This window comes from Capricornis sumatraensis, chromosome 7 (genome assembly GCF_032405125.1).
Source record: "Capricornis sumatraensis isolate serow.1 chromosome 7, serow.2, whole genome shotgun sequence".
NCBI classification, from domain to species: domain Eukaryota; kingdom Metazoa; phylum Chordata; class Mammalia; order Artiodactyla; family Bovidae; genus Capricornis; species Capricornis sumatraensis.
The window spans coordinates 27,845,144-27,871,887 of NC_091075.1; the positions used below are offsets into that span (position 1 = coordinate 27,845,144).

The 26,744-nt window shown below is 40.5% G+C and overlaps 1 pseudogene; it reads left to right on the top strand.

Annotated features, from left to right (window-relative positions):
- The first annotated feature begins 7,602 nt into the window (after positions 1–7,602).
- LOC138082042 (all-trans-retinol dehydrogenase [NAD(+)] ADH7-like) lies at positions 7,603–25,361 on the top strand (annotated as a pseudogene).
- Positions 25,362–26,744: the final 1,383 nt, after the last annotated feature.

The window sequence follows — 26,744 nt, forward strand, 5'->3', positions numbered from 1 at the left end:
TTTGTTGCTGTGTGTGGGCTTTCTCTAGCTGTGATGAGCAGAGGCTACTCTTTGTAGTGGGGCTTGTGCTTCTCACTGCAGCAGCTTCTCTTCTTGCAGAGCACAGGCTCAAGGCACATGGGCCTCAGTAGCTGCAGCATTCAGGCTCAGCAACTGTGGGCCATGGGCTTAGCTGCTCCGCAGCATGTGGACTCTTCACAGACCGAGGATTGAACCCATGTCCCTTGTACTGGCAGGTGGATTCATATCCACTGCACCACCAGGGAAGTCCTAGACTCTGTTGATTTTTTTAATTAGGAAAAGAAAATTCACTATATTGGGGGCATAATTAAAACTTTTATTTTTAAGTCAGAAGTTTCTTGATTTGAAATGATCCAGGACAAGCGGCAGAGTTATTCACAGTTTAGTCCTCCCCTACAGGATGGCTCAGACCTCATTCAGCCACTGACTCTCCTATGTTATGCAACCCTGGGTCTTGTCCTCAGTGAGAACTGCTGTACGGCTCCATCCCGTCACATACCATCATTCCTCAGACCAGAAAAGAAAAGCATGACCGTGATTCTGCCTGATCATAGATCGTCAGCAATGCCCCGGGCTCTTCCCCCCAGAAGTGCAGCTGGCTGAGGAGCCTCCAAGTCATCCTTAGACACCCAGGCCCCCACTGCTAATCTCCAAGCACAACTGAGCCCTGCCTTTTTCTTTTACCACTTGGTGGAGATTCATGTTTTATACTTATATATTGCCATTTTTTCCAGGTATATTATAGAAGTGAAAGAGTGCTGCAACCGTGTCCTCTGAGAAAAACTGGCAAAGATAAGCCAACCCTTGAGGATGTTACGTTTGACCCCAATAATGACACCAAAGATGGTAAAGGATCCAGTGACAGCCTCAGAAGGGCAGCAGGTACAGGCAGAATCTCCCTCCAAGGGTGGCCTTTAGCATGACGCAAGGTAATCCAAGGGCCTCCCTGGTGGCTCAGACAGTAAAGAAGCTGCCTGCAATGCAGGAGGCCTGGGTTTGATCCCCAGGTCAGGAAGACCCCCTGGAGAAAGGAACAGCTACTCACTCCAGTATTCTTGCCTGGAGAATTCCATGGACAGAGGAGCCTGGTGGGCTACAGTCCATGGGTCACAGAGTCGTATATGACTGAGCAATTAATACATACCCAAGGTTATCCGAAGAGATGGTTTCGAGCTATGCTTTCCAAACCATCTATGGTGAAAAACCCTTACCTTCCCTCCCCCACTCCATCATGGACTGATCCTCTTGTACAGTATAATATAAAAGAATTACCAGAAAAATTAAATAAAAAAACAAAGATATAAAAATACTAGCCTGTATGTTTTTAATTATTAGATTCAATAGATATATACTTATTCTGTCAAGTTGCTATAAAGTTTTCTAAATACTCTCAGCATTGGTACTTAGCCCATTGCTCCAGAGTTAAATGCTTCACTTTTATTTTAGCTTCATTCTTGCCAAGCATGGACACACAGTCAACTCTGTCCTATGCAGGATAACCATGCAGGTCCAGAGAGGTTAGCTTTTCTAACCCAACCGAGCCAAAATAAAATAAGTCTTTTTTTTTTTTTTTTTTTGAGACAATCTTGGCATTCTTAAGGAAAACCTTAAGAATTTAAAGAATTCCTTTAATCCCTTTCCTCTCATAATAACAACACTAGCTGACCATATGATCTAAATTTGCTTCTAGCATGAATGTACTAGGGGGATGGGGTGAGGTGGATTTACTTTTGCAGTATGATACACACGCTGCTGCTGCTGCTAAGTCACTTCAGTCGTGTCCAACTCTTGCGACCCCAGAGACGGCAGCCCAGCAGGCACCTGCATGTAAACCCAGATTATCTAACTACCTGTGGGACCAAGGACAGATTGTCTGAAACCTTCTATAGTCAGTTTTTTAATGCCTTCCTCAAACGATTATTGTAAGGTTTTGATTTTAAAAATCTGAGTGAATTGATCACATATTAGTATCTAGCAGGTAGTGGGTTACTTGAATATTAACTCTTGCCTCTATTTCCAGGGCCAGCTGGCATCTATTATAATGGATTGTGGACCCATTCTGATTAATTGGCGCTCATGCCTTTCAGGTCTGATAAATATTTTGAATATTACATCTGTCTATTATGTTCCTTGTGCAGAATCTGTTCAAAGTTATAGTGGTTAGTATTATAAATTAATAAATGATGAATTGGTATATAGTTTATCAATTCGTCAGGAATGTGGTTCATGTGAATCAGCATTCAGAATCTAATCAAACAGGCATACTAATAGAATCAAGTTGTTGAAGTTGCAAAGCTGAGAAGTTCCTAGGCCACAGAACCCATAGAGATGGGATTCAACATTCCCCTGGATCTACCCTCTAACCATCTTAATGATAATTTAATACACAAGGAGAGCCTGGGTGGAACTGCAGAAAAAGCTGATTGACTATGAGAGCCAAATTCTTCTTGTGCCAGGCAGAGTTCCTTCTGAATATGGAGTGGGCTTTTGTAATAGAGGAGTGGTCTGTGGGTACTTCTGGTGCTAATATTCTGGACTCTTACTCCGTGTTTTATCCAGACAAGTGCTGAAAGGAACTCTAGAAATAGAAGCAATCTGTAGGCCATGTCCGTAATGAAGCACTGCCAGGCCTTGGTGCTCTAGAATTATTTTCAACTAGTCCTCAGCCTGACACATAGCAAAACCAATTTCCCTGTCTGCTTTGTTTTATTTTTAAGGGAAGCTCAACAGGAGGACAAAACAACTTGGATTTATACCTTTCCCACAATTCCTGACCTCTTTAAATGGAAATTCTCATCAACCAGCACACTGGGCTGGCGAGCTGAGCACAATGGAGATGTGCTGGAGTGATGTGAAGCCCTGGCATTATTATGAAATATCTTCTCAGGATTCTTTCCCTGCTCAGGTTCTGCGTGCAGAAGAAAATTTTCTGAAACTGCCAAGCATAATCTCACACTGCAGTTCTGAGAGCTGTCACTGTGTACCTGAAAAAGGATTAGCAAAATCTTCACCTGTCAGGGCAAAGCTGCAGAAAGCCCATCTCAACCCCGCTTTCCAGCTTTTCCTCATCCTCTCCTGGCTTGGCATAGCTCAAGGATTAAAGGATAATTTCAGCTTGCAGCTGGTTGTTTGACTTACCACCTGAGTTTGGAGTGTTTGAAAATTTTAGCCGCAGAGGCCACAGTGAAATTCCACCTTCAGGTTTGGCTTGCTAAGGCAGAACACAAGTCACTGTGGCTCAAGTTACTAGCAGATTTTTTAATGCCTTGGAATATTCCAATTGTGTAACTATTTCTGCTTATTAAGAATGATTCAGCAATAAACAGAAGTCCGTTTCCCTGTGGACACGAAGGCCTCTTTCCTACTTTTTTAACCTTAGGGGTATCATTTAGTGTACTTTTCATACACTGAGTGTTCCACAGTTTGATGGGCACTTCCACACACAGTACCTCACTTCAGCTTCATGACAAGCCCTGAAGTCAGATAATTTCCTTTCACTGGGAAGTTCAGAGCATTTAGCGTCTTGTCACGAGCACTTACAAGTCACTGCTAGAGCTGATAGTCAGACTTAGTTCTCCTGACCCCACTAACTAGTATGACTCCCCTGCTGTCAATGTGAGACTAGGTGATCCGACTCCTGACTGAGGTCCACGACGGAGGATGGAGGGGAAGAACCAGGACTCAGAGAGGACAGCTGACACCCTGAAGCTCACGTGACTCTGCCCACCACATACACAGACTGTGTGATGATGCCGGTGCACAGGGGTGACCAACTCAGCTGCCTGGGACTGTCCTGGCTTTAACACTAAGACTCCAGTGTCCTGGGAACCCCCTCAATCCTGGAAACCAGGATGACTCGCCAAGAGCTGGACATGACTGAGCGAACTTCACATGAGGGAGTTTACCAAGTGAGGACTTCCATATTTGTGCTGGCACCTCGCATATTGGTACTCTTTCGTCTTTGTTCATAAGTAAACAACTTTTTGTTGCTGACATAAACTTTGCCATCTTTGATTTGAAGATGAAGACTCAGAATAGATGTTTGGTTCACTTAACTCTTAACTCTGTCTGGTAATACCTGTGAGGCATGCTGGGTTTCTTCAGTGTTTGGCTGCTAAGAAAATGGTGCTCCCAGTCAAGGCTGATTGACTGGTAATGCTTTTATCTGTGGATTTAATTTGGCCAGTGAGTTAGTATGACTAATTCTAATTAATAATTTTTTTTTTCTTTCCTGTACTTTCTTCTTCTTCTTCTTTTTTTAAATATATTAGCAATCTCATTCCTGGGCATATTCTGGACAAAACTATAATTCAAAAAGATACATGCAACCCTGTATTCACAGCAGCACTATTCACAATCACCAAGACATGGAAGCAACCTAAAGGTATATTGGCAGATGAATGGACAAAGGTGTGGTGCCGGGGTCCAGCCCCGGTGGATCCAGGGTGATTCGAAGGTGGGGACGGAGTCGGCGTCCTGGAAAACACTTATTTAATTACAGATATAGAGGGAGATTAGAAACAGATAGTGTAGTAGGAGAATTAGTGGAGAAAAGAGGCTGAATAACTGGTTTACATGGAATACCAATCACCACCTACGTAGGCCACAGGCGTCTTTCCATTCTCCCAAAGGAGAGGAGGCACTGAGGCCTCCCGCAGTCCAATCTCAGAAGCCCAGGCAGAATTAGCAGGCTTGGTGAGTACCCACATTTCAGATGGGAATTCAGCCAGGAAAGCGGAGAGCGAGAAAGAAATGACATGGGGGAATCAGTCTTTCCAGACACTGATCCGATTTATTTTTCAGGTTTGTTTATATACCTTTTTGTTATACATAGGGATGAATACAGAGTCACGTGGGGGTCAGCAGACCTGACCCTTGTCACAATCAGGTGCTTCATATAAAATTATACAAAGGTCTTATGAGTTTCATCATCTTTTAGCCATGAGGTCTGCTGACATTTTATGGCCCTTTCTGATACCGGTCAGTTAACCAGAAAACTTATTTTTCCAGGGGTGATTTTTTCTTAAATCAGGCGCCACCCTCCAAATAAAGTTGCATTTCTATAGGGTGAGGGTGTAGTGAGTTACGATCAAGAAAGGAATTTACTTAACCTAAGGTTTAACATGATTAATCTTAAAGGTTAATACTTATTTCTCCTATATGCTAGTTATATTCATTATAAGGACAAGAATATGGAGATTTAGCAGCAAGTATTGGCTCAACAAATGTAAACCCTTCACCAATGTTCCCCTTAAGATATATTTTGTCTTAAGATAGTGATAATGTTACATAGCATAGTGATTTATAGTGATTTATAACAAAGCACAGTGATCTATAACAAAAGAGAAGATTCATTAACTCAAAAGTCTAGTATTGCTAACATCAAAAACTACTATATTCCCTTTTCTATATTCCAAATACATTGATTAATATATTCCCAGGTGCCTAAGGATATGGAGGCCTGATGGCAATCATTGACTCATCAATGAAAAAAGCCCTCTGCTAATACTCCAAACTCTCTGTGCTGTTTATGGTTGAGAGGTTGTCACACAAGCTAGTCTGTCAGCAGAGAGGTTTGACCTGAGACATCCTTGTCACACCCAGGGCAGGGAATTAGCAGTAATTATTGGCAGGACAAATGAAAAAACCCTTCACCAATATAATTCCTAATCATCCTACTAATACTATACTAATGATCTTCTAACTTCTCAAAAGAGTCTGTATTTAGAAAGTTTTAAAACATCCCGTGCCTCTCACAGTTGGGAGGCTGTAAACAATCACATGCGGCCAGACGAGCCTGATCAGGCAGGCCAGAGAAACTTCAGAGTTCGTAAGTTGAAACACTCTTATCACGCCCAGGAATTTTTATTAACTGGAGCTGCAAGTTAACTCCTTCTCTGAGAGAAATGGTTATGGGGGAGAGCTCCCCGTAAAGTACTCTGGTTTGGGGGGTAGATGCTCGGGAACAGGGGGTTTCCTGAGGCTTGATCACGCCTTTGCGTATGCCAAGCTTCCTTCCTCATGGCCTTTGCCATGGGCGGAGTTCCTCACGCTGGCTCCCAACAGTGTGGTACATATATACAATGGAATACTACTCAGACATAAAAAAGGGCAAACTAATGATGCTTGCAGCAACATGGATACATCTAGAGATTATCGTACTAAGTGAAGTAAAACGAAAGAGAATACCATATCACTTCTATGTGAAACCATAAATTGCCACAAATGAATCTAACTACAAAATGGAAACAGACCCACAGACATGGAGAACAGACTCGTGATTGCTGACTGGGACAAAGGTTGAGGGTCGAAGTGGGAGACAGGAGTTAGCAGACGTAAGTGCTACATATAGGATGGATAAACAAGGTCCTTCTAGTTCCTAATCCGGAATTAGGTATGTAGATTTTAAGGTGGACCTACAACATTTACTATATTACACTGAGAGAGGTATCTGTGGGCAAAGCTTATGCCAGATTTTTAAAAGAAAATTTTGCTCATATCTGTTGTCTAAACGTGTATTTCATGATCTGAACAGCTTTATAGACTTGGAAAACTTGCCCTACTGACTGATTCCACAAGAGCAAAATCTCCTTTGTGTAAAATGAATTTACTTGGAAGTGAATTTGCCAGTGCACTCCCAAATAGTGTGAAAAATAAAATCCATCCTGCCTATTCTCCTATCAATAGTCAGGAAATCCCAAAGATTCCAGCTCCATTGTATCTTATCTTCAGAAAAAGTCCCTTGAAGTAGTTAAACAACTACTTCAGAAGAGTGAAACACTTGCCAAGGAAATGAAAACCCTTAACATTTGAGAGCCAGATACAGGCTGGACTTCAGCTCCCTTTCTCCTCTGCACTGTATGCCTCTGTGCCATGCACAACTTATACAACTGTACGAGACAGCTGTGTGTAATGGTGATTTGGGTTCAGTCCATAATCCGTGCACATGCAGAGCTAACAAATTTTACACATCTTTCATTCCCTCAAATATCTAGAAACCACAGTTATCCATACCCATGTTCTATATATCCTTGACTCCTCTTCTCTAATTTTGACCTTTTATTCCAATCTTTTACATTTTCTTGGCCTTGTTTTCATTTATGTTTAATTACATGTTTTCCACAAACTACATCAAGTCTCTGTGTTGTGAAGTATTACTAGAACATCAATAAATACAATATACATCAATAAATACACACACATCCCTAAACTCAGCTGTGCCTTGCAGAGCAGCTAAAGAAGCAGGCAATCCATTTTTTACTGAGTTATGTTGAGCTGAACTAACCTGATATGTTTTTATATCCCCAGAAATAAGATGGATAAGAAAGCTTTCAGTCATTTTCAATAGGATTGACCATCTTGTCTTTGTTAGAGCTCTACTCATGGTTTGATCATTGCAGGTTACCATATTTCTTTTCAAAATTGACTGCCAAGGGTGAGGGTTATGGCCCATTGGAAGTCTTGAAGACATGAGTCATATCACTCAAGGCAGAACTTTTGAGCCAGACCATTTATCTGAGGGCACAAGATGCTGTTATTTACAGCAAACTGAGCTAAACAACAGGCAGAAAAAGTCTGTTTACTGAAACACAGCACAAAAAGAATGACAGAATGGGCACCGCTGGGAATGTGAGCAGAACATTTCTGTATCCTCATGATCTAATAATGTGGGTCTGGTTGTTAGAACTTGAATATCTTAACATAATTGAATACTTGGGGATATTTCTTGGGGAATTAAATGCCTGTTGATCAAGCATACCCTGGGGTATGAGGGAGAGCAATGGGTTAGGATTTCAGAGAATGCCAGTAGAAACAGGATAAAACAGCATATGGGAGTTTTTTCAGCAAGAAAAATGGAAAAATGTGGCTTCTATTGACATTATTAATAACTGAATTTCAGGATAGCTGGGCAATTGTTCTGGTAAGCAAAATGTTTCCATAAATTTACTTTCAATGACACATATTGGTATTTACTACTTCTCAAGACACAAAATGTTCATTCTTAGATGTTTCCAGTATGACTTTTTTCTGTCATTCTCAAGCACAAAAACTCCTCAATGCTCCACATAGTTTATATTTATAGTTTGACTTTAAATCTCAACTATTAATCCAGCAGGAATTAGTGTGGAATTGTGATGTGAAATTTCTAGCATCAAGATTGGACCACATTGCACTGTAACCCTTTCTATATGGGGTCATCACTGCAGATGGTGACTGGAGCCGTGAAATTAAGACAGTTGCTCCTTAGAAGAAAAACTATGACAAACCTAGACAGTGTATTAAAAAGCAGAGACATTACTTGCTGACAGAGGTAGAAAAGATAGAAGGCAGATGGAGAAGGGGATGACAGAGAATGAGATAGTTGGATGGCATCACTGACTCAATGGACATGAGTTTGAGCAAGCCCCAGGAGATGGTGAAGGACAGGGAAGCCTGGTGTGCTGCAGTCCATGGGGTCACAAAGAGTCAGCCATGACTGAGTGACTGAACAACGGCAACAAAGAGGACAGGAATAAAACAATAGAGTCAGCAACACTGTGCCCCATGACATTTGCCTCAGAGAGGCAGAGGGTGAATGTTAAAATCACTGATGGCTTTCGGCGTCCCAACTGTTTCCAGCATATCATTTCTCAAAATCTCTTGTAGTAACTATCCATCTAAAGCAGATCTTAGAAATGGTGTATTAGTTGACAAGAAAGATGAAAGATAACTGATAACTCATTTGGTGTCTGAACAAACAAATTGGATCCTTAAACAGATTTGAGGATGGGAAATCAAGAAACCAATCTCTCTCCCCCCCCTTCTCTGATTTCAATAATGTCAGCAAAATTCTTTAATTAAATAACTACCCAGACCAGTTGAACAGCTGAAGGCTCTTCATTGAGATGCTCCACTCTTTAATTTTCACTTCTGGGAGGGGAGGAGCCTGGTGGGCTGATGTCCATGGGGTCGCACAGGGTTGAACACGACTGAAGCAACTTAGCAGCAGCAGAGATGAGAAGCTTTACCTCACCTATCTAGACCCATGAGATGCAAGATCTGGGCTGGGTACATCAAGGGATTAGGAGATGCAAAGACACAGTCATCCAGGAATTCGCAGTCCATATGCATCATGATGTTCATGGTTCCCTTCATCTCTAAACAAGCTAATTTTCTAATGTCCTCACCATTGCTACATGATTATACAGCTATTAAATACTGGCTTAGATTCTTGAAGATATATCAGCAACATTTTCTGTTTTATAAATCTGCTCTTGTGAATAAGTGATACACAGGTGACATTTTGTTACTTTGAAATGGTAGTAAAAGAACCTAGTTTAGTAAAATATTATGTGAGCACAGGCAGAGAAAAGGCAAAGGGCTGGAAAGGGTGCACCTCAGAATCTGGTCCAGCCCTGCTTCCCACACGCTCTGTGAGCACAGATCCAGTTGTTAGTACCTCTGGGCTGCACTCCTCATATATCACAGGTGTACATAAGATGATCTCTAAGGATTACAAAGTGATCTGTCCAGATTTGTATCATTTGGAGAGTCTGTAACTGTAAAGACAAACTTGCAGCCTGTTTATAACTCTCACCAATTTCTTAGGTTATTAAACGTAAAGTGGCTGTGCTATGGGAACAGAAGAAACTTCCACTGAGGAGATAGAAGTTGCTCCACCAAAGGCGAAAGAAGTCTGTATTAAAGTAACCTGAAAGTGCATATAAGCCTAAAATTTTATCACCCCTACTTTGAGTATATATTATTGTGAGGTTGGATCCTTAAATAAGGAAATGATTCCCAATTTTCAGTTATTAACTCTCATTCTGTTTTTTTTTAAATTGATAAGGCCATAGTGGGTATAAAATTAATGACTTAGTTATTGATTAAAAAACAGTTCTACTAATCTGCTCTGTATAACTTTCACTTGTTGAATTTTTATTGACACAGTGATAAAAATGGTTAATCATTATGACTAAAGAATATTTTGTAAATCTTCTGGTTATCAAATAACATTGAGATTACTTTTCACAAAAAATAAGGAACTCATTTGCGCCTGGAGAATTGACAGCTTCCTGGAACATTCCCCCTACTCCTTTGGACAGAGCCTAACCATTGTTTTTATCACCAGATTATTGAATAGTCATTGCTGCCATCTTTCTTTGACCATCTCTTGTTATCTGAGCACTGTGGTAACATACAATTTTGCTCACTTCTCTTCTGCACACCATTCCCATTCCCTCTTATCTTTCATCAAGAGGAGGAACTAACTGTAAAAATCTACTTCTGTGCCGGGTAACAAACTGCATTCTAATTCCCTCACAGGAGCATCAGTTTACTTCAAAAAGACTGAGATTCAAAAATACAGCCAGAGGCAGCAGTACTATAAATTCCCTAAAGAGAGAGATTTTGGTTTGATGGTTGATCCTCAGCTCAGAATTTGCGAATCAACACTACTATACTGGGCAGTCATCCAGCATAAATAATTATAGTCTTTTCAAGAAAGAGATAAATGTCTTCCCAACTGTAGAACAACCCCTTTGCTGGTTGGTGAATGTTCTTTCCTTTGAACCCAGGTGTTGGCAATGGGAATCTGTCAAACAGATGCCCATGTGATGAAAAGGAGCAATAGTGTCTAAGTTTTCAGTGGTTGTGGGATATGAAGCCCCTGGGATTGTAGACAGCATTGGAGAAGGAGTCACTACAATGAAACTAGGTGTGCAAATGTTGAGCCACAAGTCTGAGGTAAGCAGGGCTGTCTATCCTATCAAAGGAAATAGTGCAATTAGGAATTATTAGAGGAGCCTTAATGAATTTAGGAGGATAAGAGAACACAAGGAAAATGGGTTGTATAGAGTGAAATTTAATTTGGCAAAGTCTCAACCTTTAACAAACCAATTTGATGTGGTTATAAACTTTAGAATACAGGCATACCTTGTTTTATTGCACTTTGCTTCATTATGCTTCTAAGGAAATGCATTTTTTTTTTTTTTACAAATTGAAAGTTTGAGGCAACTGTGCCTCAAGCAATTCTATCAGTGCCATTTTTCCAATAGCAAAATTTTAAATTAAGATATATACACTGCTATTTTACACAATGTTTTGGCATACATAATAGACTATAGGATAGTATAAGCATGATTTTTTTTATGCACTGGGAAACCAAAAAATTTGTGTGACTCACTTTACAACAATGGTCTGGAACTGAACCTGTGATATCTCCAAGGCATGCCTCTACTCTTAAGCTTCTTGCATAGGGCATGGGCTCAATTCACATTTGTCTATTTCATCCTTTAATGTTAATGACCAACACATTACATCTTGTTTTCTCTCTGGATGACAAAGTCACCCCCCACTTTCTGCCTCAGTGTAGAGAATGCAATGCTTGTCGCAACCCAGATGGCAACCTTTGTATAAGGACAGAGTAGGTTTCAGTCACTTTTCTGTAATGCCATTTAATTGTTCCTGTGCTAATTTTTTGAATTGAATTAACCTGAGTATTTGCCGTATCAAACAGCATCACTGGTCATGGAGTCCTGGCTGATGGCAGCACCAGATGTACATGCAAGGGCAAGCCAGTCTATCACTTCTTGAGCACCAGTACATTCACTGAGTACACGGCGGTGGATGGAACTTCCATCGCCAAGACTGTTGGTGCAGCTCCTCCTGAGAAAGTCTGTTTAACTGGATGTGGATTTTGCACTGGATACAGGGCCGCTATTAAGATTGACAAGGTAAGAAGTAGGGTGGGCTAATTCCTATTTTATTTTTTAAATGCTTTTTTTTTTTTAAGGAAAACTGAAGTTTTTTTAATAAAACAAAACTTTTGAAAGCATCTCATATGCAGGCTGTTTCTACACAATGCCAAATCAATTGGAAGAAAATGAAATATTCAGATTCAAAATTTTATTTCTGAATAAGTGAAAATAAAATCTCTAGATTTAATTTTGTTTCCTCTGTATTTCCTTCAGGTTCTTCTCTAAAATTTGGATCCACATCTAAAATTAATCTTTTTCACAAAATAACTATTAATGCTGGTGTGTTAACTTGCTAGGGCTGTTGTAGCAAACTGCCACAGACTTGGTGGCTTAAACAACAGAAACTTATTGTCTCACATTCTGGAAACTAGGAATCCCAAATCAAAGTGTTGGCAGGACTGGTTTCTTCTAAGAGCTGTGAATGAAAGATCTGTTCCAGGTCTCTCTCCTTGGCTGTCTTCTCCCAATGTCTCTTCATATCACCTTCCTTCTATGCCAGTCTTTTTATCCAAATTTTCCCTTTTTATAAGGACATCAATCATACTGGATTAGAACCCATCTAATTACCTTATTTGAGTGACTGAACTAAACTGAACTGAATTACCTTAAAGTTTATTACTTCTGCAAAAACCGTATCTCCAAATGAGATCACATTCTGAGGTACTGGGAGTTAAGACTTCAATGTATGAATAAGTAGTTAGGTGGGGGGACAAAATGCAACCTCTAATGGCTAGCATATAGTATGAAAATGTCAAAATTTAAGAGTGATTATTTTGACTCAGCTTATGTCAGAGGAACTGAGGAGCCTCTTGACGAAAATGAAAGAGGAGAGTGAAAAAGCTGGCTTAAAACTCAGCATTCAAAAAACTAATGATCATGGCATCTGGCCCCATCACTTCATGGCAAATAGATAGGGAAGCAATGGAAACAGTGACAGACTTTTATTTTCTTGGGCTCTGAAATCACTGCAGTTGCTGACTGCAGCCATGAAACTAAGAGACACTTGCTTCTTCGAAGAAAAGCTATGATCAATCTAGACAGCATATTAAAAAGCAGAGACATCACTTTGCCTACAAAGGTCCATCTATAGAGTCAAAGCTATGGTTTTTCCAGTAGTCATGTATGGATGTGGACCATAAAGAAGGCTGAGTGCTGAAGAATTGATGCTTTTGAACTGTGGTGTTGGAGAAGACTCTTGAGAGTCCCTTGGACTGCAAGGAGATCAAACCAGTCAATTCTAAAGGAAATTAGTCCTAAATATTCATTAGAAGGACTGACGCCGAAGCTGAAGCTCCAGTACTTTGGCCACTTGATGCAAAGAACTAACTCGCTGGAAAAGACCCTGAAGCTGGGAAAGATTGAAGACAGGAGGAGAAGAAGATGACAGAGGATGAGATGGTTGGACGGCATGACCAATTCAATGGACAGGAGTTTGAGCAGGCTCCAGGAGTTGGTGATGGACAGGGAAGCCCTGCATGCTGCAGTACATGGGGTTGCGAAGAGTCAGACACAACTGAGCGACTAAACTGACTCTCTATGTCACTCTTAATAAGTAGAAGAAGTGGGTAAAATAACACACAATTCATAACTACTAAAACCATTCCCCAAACAATCTCATATGTGGTGGTCTCATCCAACTCTGTAGTCTTAAAAATTGTCCATATGTTAGTTGAGTTGAAATTTCTATCTCCAGTACTCTTTCTGAACCCCAAATTCTTTCATCCAATGCCATACCTGACATCTCCCTTTAAGAATCTCACAGGTATCTCAAAATGAGTATGTATCATATGGAATTCTTAATTTTCTTCTTCCCTGTCACCCAGACATATTTATGCCCACTCTAATTTTCTTCATCCTTGATCTTCCCTCTCCATCACCTTGTATGCAATCCAGCAGCAAGTCCTGCTAACTTTACCTACAAGGTATACTTTATTTTATTGATTTTATTTTTTTACTTTATAATACTGTATTGGTTTTGCCATACATTGACATGAATCCACCACAGGTGTACATGAGTTCCCAACCCTGAACCCCCCTCCCACCTTCCTCCCCATATCATCCCTCTGGGTCATGCCAGTGCACCAGCCCCAAGCATCCTGTATCCTGTATCCTGTATTGAACCTAGACTAGCGATTTGTTTCTTACCTGATAGTATACATGTTTCAATGCCATTCTCCCAAATCATCCCACCCTCTCCCTCTCCCACAGAGTCCAAAAGTCTGTTCTTTACCTCTGTGTCTCTTTTGCTGTCTCACATACAGGGTTATCATTACCATCTTTCTAAATTCCATATATATGTGTTAGTATACTGTATTGCTGTTTTTCTTTCTGGCTTAGTTTGCTCTGTATAATCGGCTCCAGTTTCATCCACCTCATTAGAACAGATTCAAATGTATTCTTTTTAATGGCTGAGTAATACTCCATTGTGTATATGTACCACAGCTTTCTTATCCATTCGTCTGCTGATGGACATCTAGGTTGCTTCCATGTCCTGGCTATTATAAACAGTGCTGCAATGAACATTGGGGTACATGTATCTCTTTCAATTCTGGTATATTTCAAATCTTTCCATTTTCTTCGTCTCACTACCATCATCATATCTTCATTGGATGCAATGGCCTTCCTTTTATGGTTTTCATTACTCCTCTCCATCTCCAGTAATTCTCCATTTACAAATCAGAGTAATTTTATAAAACATAAATTGGTCTGCATTACATCTTTGCTAAAAACCCTTCAATAGCTTCCATTCTTGGAACAATCTCATCTAACCTACTATGATCCACTCACACTCATCTCTCGTGAGATGTATAAGCCTGCTGAGCTGTCCTTGTCTTGCATGAAAATATTTACACAAGGTATTCTGATTGTCTGGAATGCTCATCTACTGAGCCCTTATGTGGCTGCTTCCTTAACATTATTCTCAGTTTAAAGGTCACCTGCCAAAACCAATACAGTATTGTAAAGTAAAATAAAGTAAAAATAAAAATTTAAATTAAAAAAATAAATAAAAAATAAAGATCGCCTGTTGGGAAAAGTTACAATGCTGGAAGAAACAGAGAAGTGAAAGTGTTAGTCGCTCAGTCGTGCCTGACTCTTTGCAACCCCATGGACTGTAGACTGCCAGGCTCCTCTATCCATGGGATTCTCTTGGCAAGAATACTGGATGGCCATTCCTGGGTAGCCATTCCTGTCTCCAGGGGTTCTTCCCGAGCCAGAAATTGAACCCAGGTCTCCAGCATTGCAGGCAAATTCTTTATCACTGAGCCACCAGGGAAGAAACAGAAAGACTACCAATTTAGATTTGCATCCTAGTAAAATCTAAAAATTAAGGAGAAATAAATGGTTTCTCTGGAGGAGAGTGAGAAGTTGGCTAAAAGCTCAACATACAGAAAACTAAGATCATGGCATCTGGTCCCATCACTTCATGGGAAATAGATGAGGAAATAGTGTCAGACTTTATTTTTGGGGGCTCCAAAATCACTGCAGGTGGTGATTGCAGCCATGAAATTTAAAGACACTCCTTGGAAGGAAAGTTATGACCAACCTAGACAGCATATTGAAAAGCAGAGACATTACTTTGCCAACAAAGGTCCATGTAGTCAAGGCTATGGTTTTTCCAGTGGTCGTGTATGGATATGAGAGTTGGACTGTGAAGAAAGCTGAGCACCAAAGAATTGATGCTTTTGAACTGTGGTGTTGGAGAAGACTCTTGAGAGTCCCTTGGACTGCAAGGGGGTCCAACCAGTCCATTCTAAAAGAGATCGGTCCTGGGTGTTCTTTGGAAGGAATGATGCTAAAGCTGAAACTCCAGTACTTGGGTCACCTCATGCAAAGAGTTGACTTATTGGAAAAGACTGATGCTGGGAGGGATTGGGGGCAGGAGGAAAAGGGAACAACAGAGGATGAGGTGGCTGGATGACATCACTGACTCGATGGATGTGAGCTTGAGTGAACTCCAGGAGTTGGTGATGGACAGGGAGACCTGGCGTGCTGAAATTCATGGGGTCGCAAAGAGTCGGACACGACTGAGCGACTGAACTGAATTGAGCTGAAATGGTTTCTCAAAAAAAAAAAAAAAATCACCTGCTTGCTCAAAGAAGTTCTTTATTTCTTTCTGTCCACTACATCTAAGCAGGAATCTCTTTCTGTTATTCAAGGTAACATGACTGGTTCATTAATAGTATGGTCCCAAATCTCAAATTCTTGTGCCTTTACTTTTCGTTAGCCCACAAGCTCCAGGAAGGTGTGGACCAAGTCTCTGTTCCCTGCACTGCTTAGCAAGGAGCCTGGACATAGTAACGACTCAATAAATAATACTTGGAAAAGTATGAATGAATAAAGGAAAGGGATGTCCAAATATGTGGAAGATTAAAAAGGTAAGGAGTTTGTGGAAAATATACATATGGCTGTTGAAACAGATTTATTCCAAGAAAGAGATGAGAGAAGGGACATTGGATATAGTTTAAATTAGTATTCTACTTTTTCACTGTGCTAGTAAAACTACCAGAGAAATTACCAGAAAAGGAAGAATATGTCCAGTTTAGTTTCTGACCACAAAGAACTCATCAATAAAATGTGTTGTCAGATGAGTGAATGATTAATGATATTTGAGAGAATGGCCACACAGATTTCAAAGCTCCAAGTTCAGGAACTGAACTGAGAGCTTGGGAGGCCACAGCTGAAATTACAGCTCATGGAGAGTGGGTATGGCACCTCTGTACCCACAGAAATCTCTGCTTATAAGTTTAGACATTTCAAAACACATGCATATATAGATACAGGTCTTTCTGTTTTCAGGTTTCCTTGCTCCTTGCTGTGTAATAGGATTAAGAGTGTTCTAGGAGTGTTTTCAGGTTTCCTTGCTCCCTGCTGTGTAATAGGATTAAGTGTTCATCTAGGAGATGAATTTTGGCTAGAATCTTCTTTAATATAGCATGAAGTAAAAGTGTTAGTTGCTCAGTCACATCTGACTTTTTGCAACCCAGGGACTATGTGCTGGTTGCATAGTCCACTGGAATTCTCCAGGCAACAATACTGGAATCAGTAGCCATTCCCTTCTCCAAGGGATGTTCCCAACCCAGGGATTGACCCTGAGTCTCCTGCATGACAGGCAGATTCTTTACCATATGAGCCACCAGGGAAACCCTAATAACACATAGTACGGGTAAAAATCCCCCAACTGATTTAACTACATTTTCTTCCTGGAGCTATACATGGATCGATAATCTATTGCAACATGGAGGCTCAACTTTCAACTTATTTACAAAAAACTCAGTTATGATCACTAAGAACATGCTGGTTAAACCAAATCTAAAACAAATTTGGCATGGGTTTGTGCTGTTTCTGGTTCTCTTTGTGGCACTGTCATGAGAATGAGTCATTCGGTCCTAGTAACTCATCAAAGTGATCTTCTGAATTTCATGTTCTATGATTGGAGATGCTTTGCAGGTTCTACCTTTTTACCTAGGTCTAGCATTTACAGGACTTGTCTCCCGACAGGTCACCCCTGGCTCAATATGTGTGGTCTTTGGCCTGGGAGGAGTTGGCCTTTCAGTCATCATGGGCTGTAAGTCAGCTGGTGCATCCAGGATCGTTGGGGCTGACCTCAGCAAAGACAAATTTGAAAAGGCTCTGGCTGTAGGAGCCACTGAGTGCATCAGCCCCAAGAACTTCACCAAGCCCGTCAGTGACATGCTGTCAGAAATGACAGGTGACACTATGGGCTACCGTTTCAAAGTTATTGGGCATCTTGAAACTATGGTAAGAGCCAGGATAACGGGAGCCATGCAATACACAAGCTACCTAGATTGCACAAAGGGAAACTCATTTTCCATAGCTTTACTAATAGGAACTACCTATTAGGCAAAATACCTGGTAATCGTGAAGCAGTTGTGCTTAAAGCCACACAAAAACTTACATGAAGGTCTGCCTGTAAAGTTAAGTATCACATCATACCACTCTCATGTGACCAGACTGCGAGGAAGTCAACCATCAGAGCAAATTGCTCAAGTATTAATCTGCTTTGTATATATGGGTTTTTTTGTTTTTTTTTTTTGCAACAATGATTATATCTCTTGAACATTAGTAAGCCAAATAGCCTCAAGTGACTCTTTGGGGAGAGAGCAGGAACAAAAGTCATGGGTGGAGGGGCTATTCCAAATTTGGCCATCTTCCCTCAAAATCATGGTGTAGCCAATTTCTCACTCTATACCTGAGCTTTGCTTCCTCATGTCTGCTGCTGCTGCTGCTGCTGCTGCTAAGTTGCTTCAGTCGTGTCTGACTCTGTGCAACCCCAGAGACAGCAGCCCACCAGGCTCCCCCATCCCTGGGATTCTCCAGGCAAGAACACTGGAGTGGGTTGCCATTTCCTTCTCCAATGCATGAAAGTGAAAAGTGAAAGTTAAGTCGTTCAGTCATGTCCGACTCTTAGCGACCCCATGGACTGCAGCCCACCAGGCTCCCCTGTCCATGAGATTTTCCAGGCAACAGTACTGGAGTGGGTTGCCAGTGCCTTCTTTGTCTCTTATCTGAATTCTCTCAAAATAGAAGCCCTCAATTCTGTAAAATATGCCTCCCTTGTGTCAGTCAGTAGCACCAGACTTCTGCTTAGATCTGAGGTCAGGTCTTCTGGACTAGAAAGCCCCAGTCTGTGCTAGGGTAGGAAAGGAGAACTGCAATATGGGACAATATGGGACACAATCAATTCTGCTCCCTATTGAGCAGTAGCCCAAATTTGCTCTAATATTTTTGGTACCTTAGGAAAAAGTAGTCTTTACCACTGTTGTCATTCCCCTTCCCTGATGTCACTTAGAATTATTACATAGCAACCAATACCACATTTACACAGTCAATATGCAACATTGGATATTGTTAGGTTCTGTTGATTTCCAGATGATACTTTAATGAACATGGGTTTCTAATAAATAACATCTATTGCTACAACCTACTGAAAGGTTGTTGTTGAATCATGACGCCGGGATTCTTGGCCCCCGGAGGAGAAGAATTCAATCCGGGGCCAGAGATGAGGCTTGATCACTCAGAGCTTTTGTGTAATAAAGTTTTATTAAAATATAAAGGAAAAAAAAAAAGTATAAAGGAGATGGAGAAAGCTTCTGACATAGACATCAGAAGGGGGCAGAAAGAGTGCCCCCCTGCTAGTCTTTAGCTGGATGTTATATGGTCACTAGCAGTCTGTTAATGAAAGAAAGGAATATCTTAAAACTCGGAATGGCACCAGGCCCCCTCACCCATAAGATACATTTTGTGATAATCTTGGCACCAAATGGTTCACCTTGGGCCATAAAAGGATTAACTTGAATCTTGAAGAAGGGCAGAGCACCATACAAATAGTGTCATTTACATAGATTAGAGGAACAATATCTGAGTATAACATACTGGTTTATCAAGTAGGTTCTGAGCCGAAAGGCAGAACCGACTTAAAGACAGAGTTTGGGGTAAATGCATAGTACATTAGCATAGCTTAAGATAAACATTTCCATAAGAAAAAGGCATTGGTTAACTTCAGGTGAAACCAGGTGTCATGGCAATACAGAATTTTAAGAAAAACCTCCTTTTAAATTTGTACAGAGAAGGAAAAAATATCGCTAGTTTGTTTCCTCCTGCTGCTTAAGAGAGATAAAAATGTCTGACACTTGCAGGCTATTTCCTGTTTGGAGACCCCTGGCCTTCCTGTCTGTTACCCTCTCACTATCAAGTATTCAGAAAAACTATTAACAAATAGTTAATGGGCGGATGACCAGCAAATGTGGAATTAGTCTCAGAGAGGCAACCAAGAAAGGGATTCCTTTTTCCTACATTTTAACATTTGATTTAATTTTCATATTAAAGGTTAATTAAAAAAAAACGGGGTCAATTGATTCAGTATAGGTAATTTGATTTAATTTAGTTCAAATGGCTTTCTAAACCTTCTCAAGTGGTGACATTGTTCTGAAAATGTAGGAAATCTCCCCCTGCATTTTGGTCCATGGTAAACTGAAAATGCCATGAACACTGACCACATTAATTTCTACTTTCTGCCTTAAAAGTCAAATGTATGAACAAGTTTAAGTTGTGACTAAAATTGTGTTGAGAATTTTTTAAAGTAAGCAGAAAGCAAAAGGCATGTGGGCCTAATTTTACTTCATGACTTGGAAAATAAATCAACTATTAGAACCACAATGTACGTAGGGTATTTCTGAGTCCATAACATGAGATGAGAAATAACCATTCTCCTTCATTCTAAACTTGGATTGATGCCTTTGCATCTGCAATAAGAACTAAGTGGTCAGCGTGGCGGTAGGGGCCCCTCCATCAGCCAAGATGCTCACTTACACTCAGTGCTGCTCTTCACTGGACGCATGTGGAAGGGATGCATTTTTGAAGGTAAGAACAACAGAGCCTCCAGCCTGAGAGTGTGGCTTTAACCCTGTTGACAATGAGAGAAATCTGTTTTCTCATCATATCCTCCCTGAAAAGTCTTTCTTCCAAGAATGGATATGAAGTGTTCTAAAATGAGACTGTGGCCATGATGATACAAAAGATGATCCCCCTACTCTGATTTAGTGCTAATATTGCTGGTATATTTTTAGTGTTAGCATCTGCCATACAAAGGCCTGAATGAGAGGCTCCAGGACTCCCTGTTGGGATGATTTTATGGAACAGAAATTTCTGATTTAATCTGTTATTTTCAATATACATGAGAATGTGTATGAAAAAGTTTATTTGATTCACTAAACAGCATCAACAGAAAGTTCTGGATCTAAAGCCAAAATAAAAGGGATTGTCCCATTCTATGGGGATGATTGAAAATAACACAGAAAGACTGACATAGACAATGGTCAGCTCAGTCCTGGTTTTTTTTTAATCATATACAGTTTCACTTTTTATTTTTATAAATTTATTTATTTTAATTGGAGGCTAATTACTTTACAATATTGTATTGGTTTTGCCATACATCAACATGAACCGCCACGGGTGTACACGTGTTCCCCATTCTGAACCCCCCTCCCTCCCTGTACCATCCCTCTGGGTCATCCCAGTGCACCAGCCCCAAACATCCTGTATCCTGCATCGAACCTGGACTGGCGATTCGTTTCTTATATGATATTATACATGTTTCAATGCCATTCTCCCATATCATCCTGCCTTCACCCTCTCCCACAGAGTCCAAAAGACTGTTCTATACATCTGTGTCTCATTTGCTGTCTCGCATACAAGGTTATCATTACCATCTTTCTAAATTCCATATATATGTGTTAGTATACTGTATTGGTGTTTTTCTTTCTGGCTTACTTCACTCTGTATAATGGGCTCCAGTTTCATCCACCTCATTAGAACGGATTCAAATGTGTTCTTTTTAATGGCTGAGTAATACTCCATTGTGTATATGTACCACAACTTTCTTATCCATTCGTCTGCTGATGGACATCTAGGTTGCTTCCATGTCCTGGCTATTATAAACAGTGCTGCGATGAACATTGGGGTACACGTGTCTCTTTCAATTCTGGTTTCCTCAGTGTGTATGCCCAGCAGTGGGACTGCTGGGTCATAAGGCAGTTGTATTTCCAGTTTTTTAAGGAATCTCCACACTGTTCTCCACAGTGGCTGTACTAGTTTGCATTCCCACCAACAGTGTAAGTCCTGGTCTTAACTGAAGTATCAGCAGGATTTCATATAGCTGGTGGCTCCCTTTTTCTCAAACACTCCATTCACCTCACTTCTAGATATTACTTTGTTGTTGCTGCTATTGTTCTTCTTCCTCCCTTTCTCCTCTTCCTTCCTCATTGGTCACTCCTTCCAGGAATCTTTGCTGGGTTCCCCTACATCCTTAAGATTCTAACTTTGGTGTGTGCTAAGGTTCAGTGTTCAGTCCTCTCCTCCTCTTTGTTTACGCTTCCTTCCACAGTGATCTTCTGTGGTCTCAAGACTTTAAATACACTCTACCCATAACACTTAAGTTTATATCTTCAGCCTAGACCTGAAGATATAAAGGTTGCCTACCTGGCATGTCCACTTGGATAGTTGGTAGACATGTGAACTTTACCTGCCCCAAACCACTCCTGCCTCCCAGTCTTCCCATCTCAATAAATGACGACTCCATCATTCCTGTTAATCAGGCCTCAAACCCTGGGTTATGCTCTTTCTCTTGTACCATGAGTATTTCAGCAAAGCCTGTTATCTCTACCTGCAAAGTATACCCAGGATTGGTCATTTCTCACCAGCACCATCACTCGTCCAAGTCACCATCACCTCTTCCTGCGTGACATAAATGACTTGGTCAACAGTCTCCCTGCTTTCACCCTTTGTCTCCTAGAGTATTCCCTACAGAGCAGCCAGAGAGTCAGACTATTAAAAGGGAAATCCGATCAGGTCACCCTTCTCCCAAACACCTCTAATGACTTCCTTTCTCACTCAGAATAAAATCTCAAACATGCAATGGCTGAAAGCCCCCCTATGATCTGGCCCTCTGACCTCAGCTGCTACCACTGCTGTCCCTCTATTCTTGACACACTGGCCTCCTCACTGTTCCCATTGGCCAACACTTCACCTCAACACATTTATAATTACTCTGCCTTCTCCCTGAACTACTTTACCCCAAGATTTCTGGATAGTTCCTGTCCTTTATGTTTTTGTTCAGATGTCACCCTATCAGACTGGACTTCCCTAAGCTTTAAAAAATCACATTCCCTCCCCACCTGCATAATCTCGGCCTCTGCACAACCTACTGCCCCTACTCTATTTTTCCCCTTTGTTCTTGTCATTGATGATATGCTCTGCAATATTTGTTTGCTGTCAGTCTCCCTGAACTAAAGGGAGAGGATTCTTGGGCTTCCTGTTCTTCCTGAGACCAGGGACAGGGCATTTTTTGCCTCCATCTTGTTCCCATCTCTGAAATGGTACCTGGTACTTAAAGTGAAACTGTTAGTCACTCAGTCATGCCCAACTCTATGCAACCCCGTGGACTGTAGCCTACCAGGCTTCTCTGTCCATGGGATTCTCCAGGGAAGAATACTGGAGTGGGTTGCCATTTTCTTCTCCAGGTTATCTTCCCGACCCAGGGATTGAACCCCCGTCTCCTACATTGCAGGTGGATTCTTTACCATCTGAGCCATCAGGGAAGCCCCCTGGTACTTAGCATATACTCAAAAGACACTCAGTGAATATGTGAATTCTACTTCTAATTTGTCAATAATCCATACTACCCACATCACACAAATAGTCAAAGTGAGGAAGCTCAACTTATTTCTCTTATTGTTTATTTCTCAACTAGTCTTATTTTCTCTAAGGAGCCCTCTCTGAAGAATCTCATCTGTACCAACTGGCCTCTCATTTTTTGTATCCCAGGTACTGGGGAAAGAGAAAAGACTTGGCCTCACACTGACCGTAGTCTATGTCTCTGGTGACCTTGACAAGAGCTATAGCAGCCAGGTACTGAGTGGGCTCAAGAGAAAATAAGAGAAAAGGAAGTGGAACTGAGAACACTGAACTGGAGACAATTCTTCCTGTAGAGTAGTTTTCCTGTAAAAGGAGAAGAGCTATGGGGTAGCTAGAAGATGTGGGGGCAAGAAAGGTTTTTCATGGAGTTTCTGCCTTTGTTTCTTAAGAAGGGAGAAATGCAGCTCCATTGTGTGCTGCTGAGAATAGTGTCATCCAGGGTAAAGGTAACAGTGCAAAAGAGAGAAGGGACAAATATAAGATAATAAAATACAAAAATCATTTAGTAAAGTCTAAAGAGAACACGTGTGCTTATTTACAGGTTGGGAAAGCAGAGATTATGTTCCAAAACTAGTGACTGATTTCCTGGAAAAGAAATTTGACCTGGACCAGTTAATAACGCATGATTTAACTTAAAAAAAAAAAAATCAATAAAAGATTTGAACTGCTCAACTCAGGACAAAGGTACTTGCTTTTTTATGGTTATCTTGTCTTCTCCTCATAGGCTACTTTTTAAATTTAATATTTATAAATGTGTGTTTCCTTCATATTTTATATTATTTTGTGTAGCAAGATTTGTATAGACTTACAAAAAGAATAAGTCTTTTTCATAGACTTTTTGTGTCGTCGTCCTATAGAACCAATTTTAAAAACCTCTGTACTTTGGTTTTTTAATAGATTGATTTCATCTTAGGTAGTTTTATTTCATCACAAACCCCCTCACTTCTTCAAGTATTGCCACAAAATTTCCTTACTTTATAGTTTTTAAAGTGCTTTCTAAAGTGTGTTTTCTTCTGATCTTTGAAGATTAGATTTTGTTTCCTTACTTGTTTTTTTAACTTTTGATTCCCTTCACCTATTTCTACCATGCCATACTCCTGCTTATGGCAACCACTAATCCATTCTAAAGGAGCTCAGTCCTGGCTGTTCTTTGGAAGGAATGATGCTAAAGCTGAAACTCCAATACTTTGGCCACCTCACGCGAAGAGTTGACTCATTGGAAAAGACTGATGCTGGGAGGGATTGAGGGCAGGAGGAGAAGGGGATGACAGAAGATGAGATGGCTGGATGGCATCACTGACTCGATGGACATGAGTCTGAGTGAACTCCAGGAGTCAGTGATGGACAGGGAGGCCTGGTGTGCTGCAATTCATGGGGTCACAAAGAGTCAGACAGTTCAGACTGAGCGACTGAACTGAAGTGAACTGAATCTGTTCTCTGTATCTATGAAGTTGTTCTTGTTAATTTAGGTTCCACATTCCACATACAAGTGAGATCATATAGCATTTGTCTTTGACTGACTCAATTCACTTAGCATAATGCCCTTGAGGCCATCCGTTTTGTTGTAAATGGCAAAGTTTAATTCTTTTATGACTAAATATTCCACTATACACACACGCACACTTCATTCATCCATTCATGGACACAGGTTGTTTCCTCTTCTTGGCTATTGTAAACAGTGCTGCAGTGAACACGGGTGTGCTCACTCTCATTTTGCACAGTTGTTACCTTAGTTAAATTCAGTTATCTCTCACTGACCATGTTAACACAGTCATGTGATAATAGGTCTCCTGCCTACTATATTTTACCATATTGGCCAGAACTTCACTAAACAGCTAAAACTCAAGTTGCGCCAAAATATCAATGCCTTAGCATGGTTTTGAAAGCCTTTACTATTAGACCACAACCTACTTTTATTTGTTAATATATCGAGTCATTTAACAGCTAAGAGTTTAGCACCCACCCTATCACAGCCTCTGTGCTAGGCTCTGGGGATAAAGCCAGGGAGTAGCACTCACCTGCTTTTCTCCTAGACACCCAGAAGTCTAAGCTCACTGGATGACCCTTCCTGTTCACATCTTCATAGCCTTATGCATGCTTTTCCTTCAGACTTTCCCTTCAGGAAATCCCTTTACTCGTGTCAGCTTCTGCAATTGTACTGATGCTTCAAGAATCAGCTTAGATACTCATATCAGAGCCCCACAGAAAGAAAATGAATGGTGGAGACCTCAGGCCCGGAAGGATTTCCAATAGCAGAACTGACCTGAAGTTTCCTAAATCAGGCAGGAAGGACAATTGCATGAAATGTTTTTGTTTGGAAGGTACGGAAACAAATCACTAAAGACTGTCATTTTACATTTCAGCATTCAAACTGTCCTGACATTTTGAGGTTCTAGGTGACAGACGGTCTGTGTTGTATGATGGTGACCTGGACCTTCCCTTTTTACACTTCCTCTGCTGTGACCATGGATCTGTTTCATAAATACAAGCAGAAGCACAAGACTGAAGACAGATATATATATGAAGATATATAGTCTTCATGGAATAAACATTCAGTGTCTTACGAGCACCTGGGAATTAGCAGAGTTCTTGGGTCAACAATATTAAAATTTTTAACTTACATGTTCTAAAGCCAAAATTATATATTTTAAGATTGTATATATGTAATATATAACATACATATAAGTACATATATAATATATATCAAGTACATATATATATATATACACTTGGTTTTTATGTTGGAATAAAGACTTTTTAAACGAATTTTACCCTGCAGATTTAGCCATAAAGATATGACACATGTATTTCCTACACTAATATTAATTTTATGGATAGCCTTTAATACATTGTAACCATTCTTTTTGGATTCAAATGTAAAAATTTTTAAAAAGCACTTGTTACAAAATAAGTTGAATTAGGTTTTGAAAACAGACCATTGCATAGTGTAAGTTACTTGATTAGGAAAGAAATAGTGAAAGGGAGGATACAAGGGAGGAGCACATTTTAAGTGATTAACTTTAAGAATCATTCTATAACTAGATGAAACTCAAAAGCATAGTACAAGAGATTTGTCAGCATACATGAATATTTCAGGAAAACATGTCTTTTCATAATACTATTTCCAAATTGGGAAAGGAATATGTCAAGGCTGTATATTGTCACCCTGCTTATTTAACTTCTATGCAGAGTACATCATGAGAAATGCTGGGCTGGATGAAGCACAAACTGGAATCAGGATTGCTGGGAGAAATATCAATAACCTCAGATATGCAGATGACACCACCCTTATGGCAGAAAGTGAAGACGAACTAAAGAGCTTCTTGATGAAAGTGAAAGAGGAGAGTGAAAAAGTTGGCTTAAAACTCAACATTCAGAAAATGAAGATCATGGCATCTGGTCCCATCACTTCATAGCAAATAGATGGGGAAACAGTGGAAACAGTGACAGACTTTATTTTGGGCTCCAAAAGCACTGCAGATGGTGATTGCAACCATGAAACAAGTTATGACCAACCTAGACAGCATTTTAAAAAGCAGAGACATTACTTTGCCAATAAAGGTCCATCTAGTCAAAGTTATGGTTCTTTCAGTAGTCACGTGTGGATGTGAGAGTTGGGCTATAAAGAAAGCTGAGTGCCATAGAATTGATACTTTTGAACTGTGGTGTTGGAGAAGACTCTTGAGAGTCCCTTGGACTGCAAGGAGATTAGACCAGTCCATCCTATAGGAAATCAGTCCTGAATATTCATTGGAAGGACTGATGTTGAAG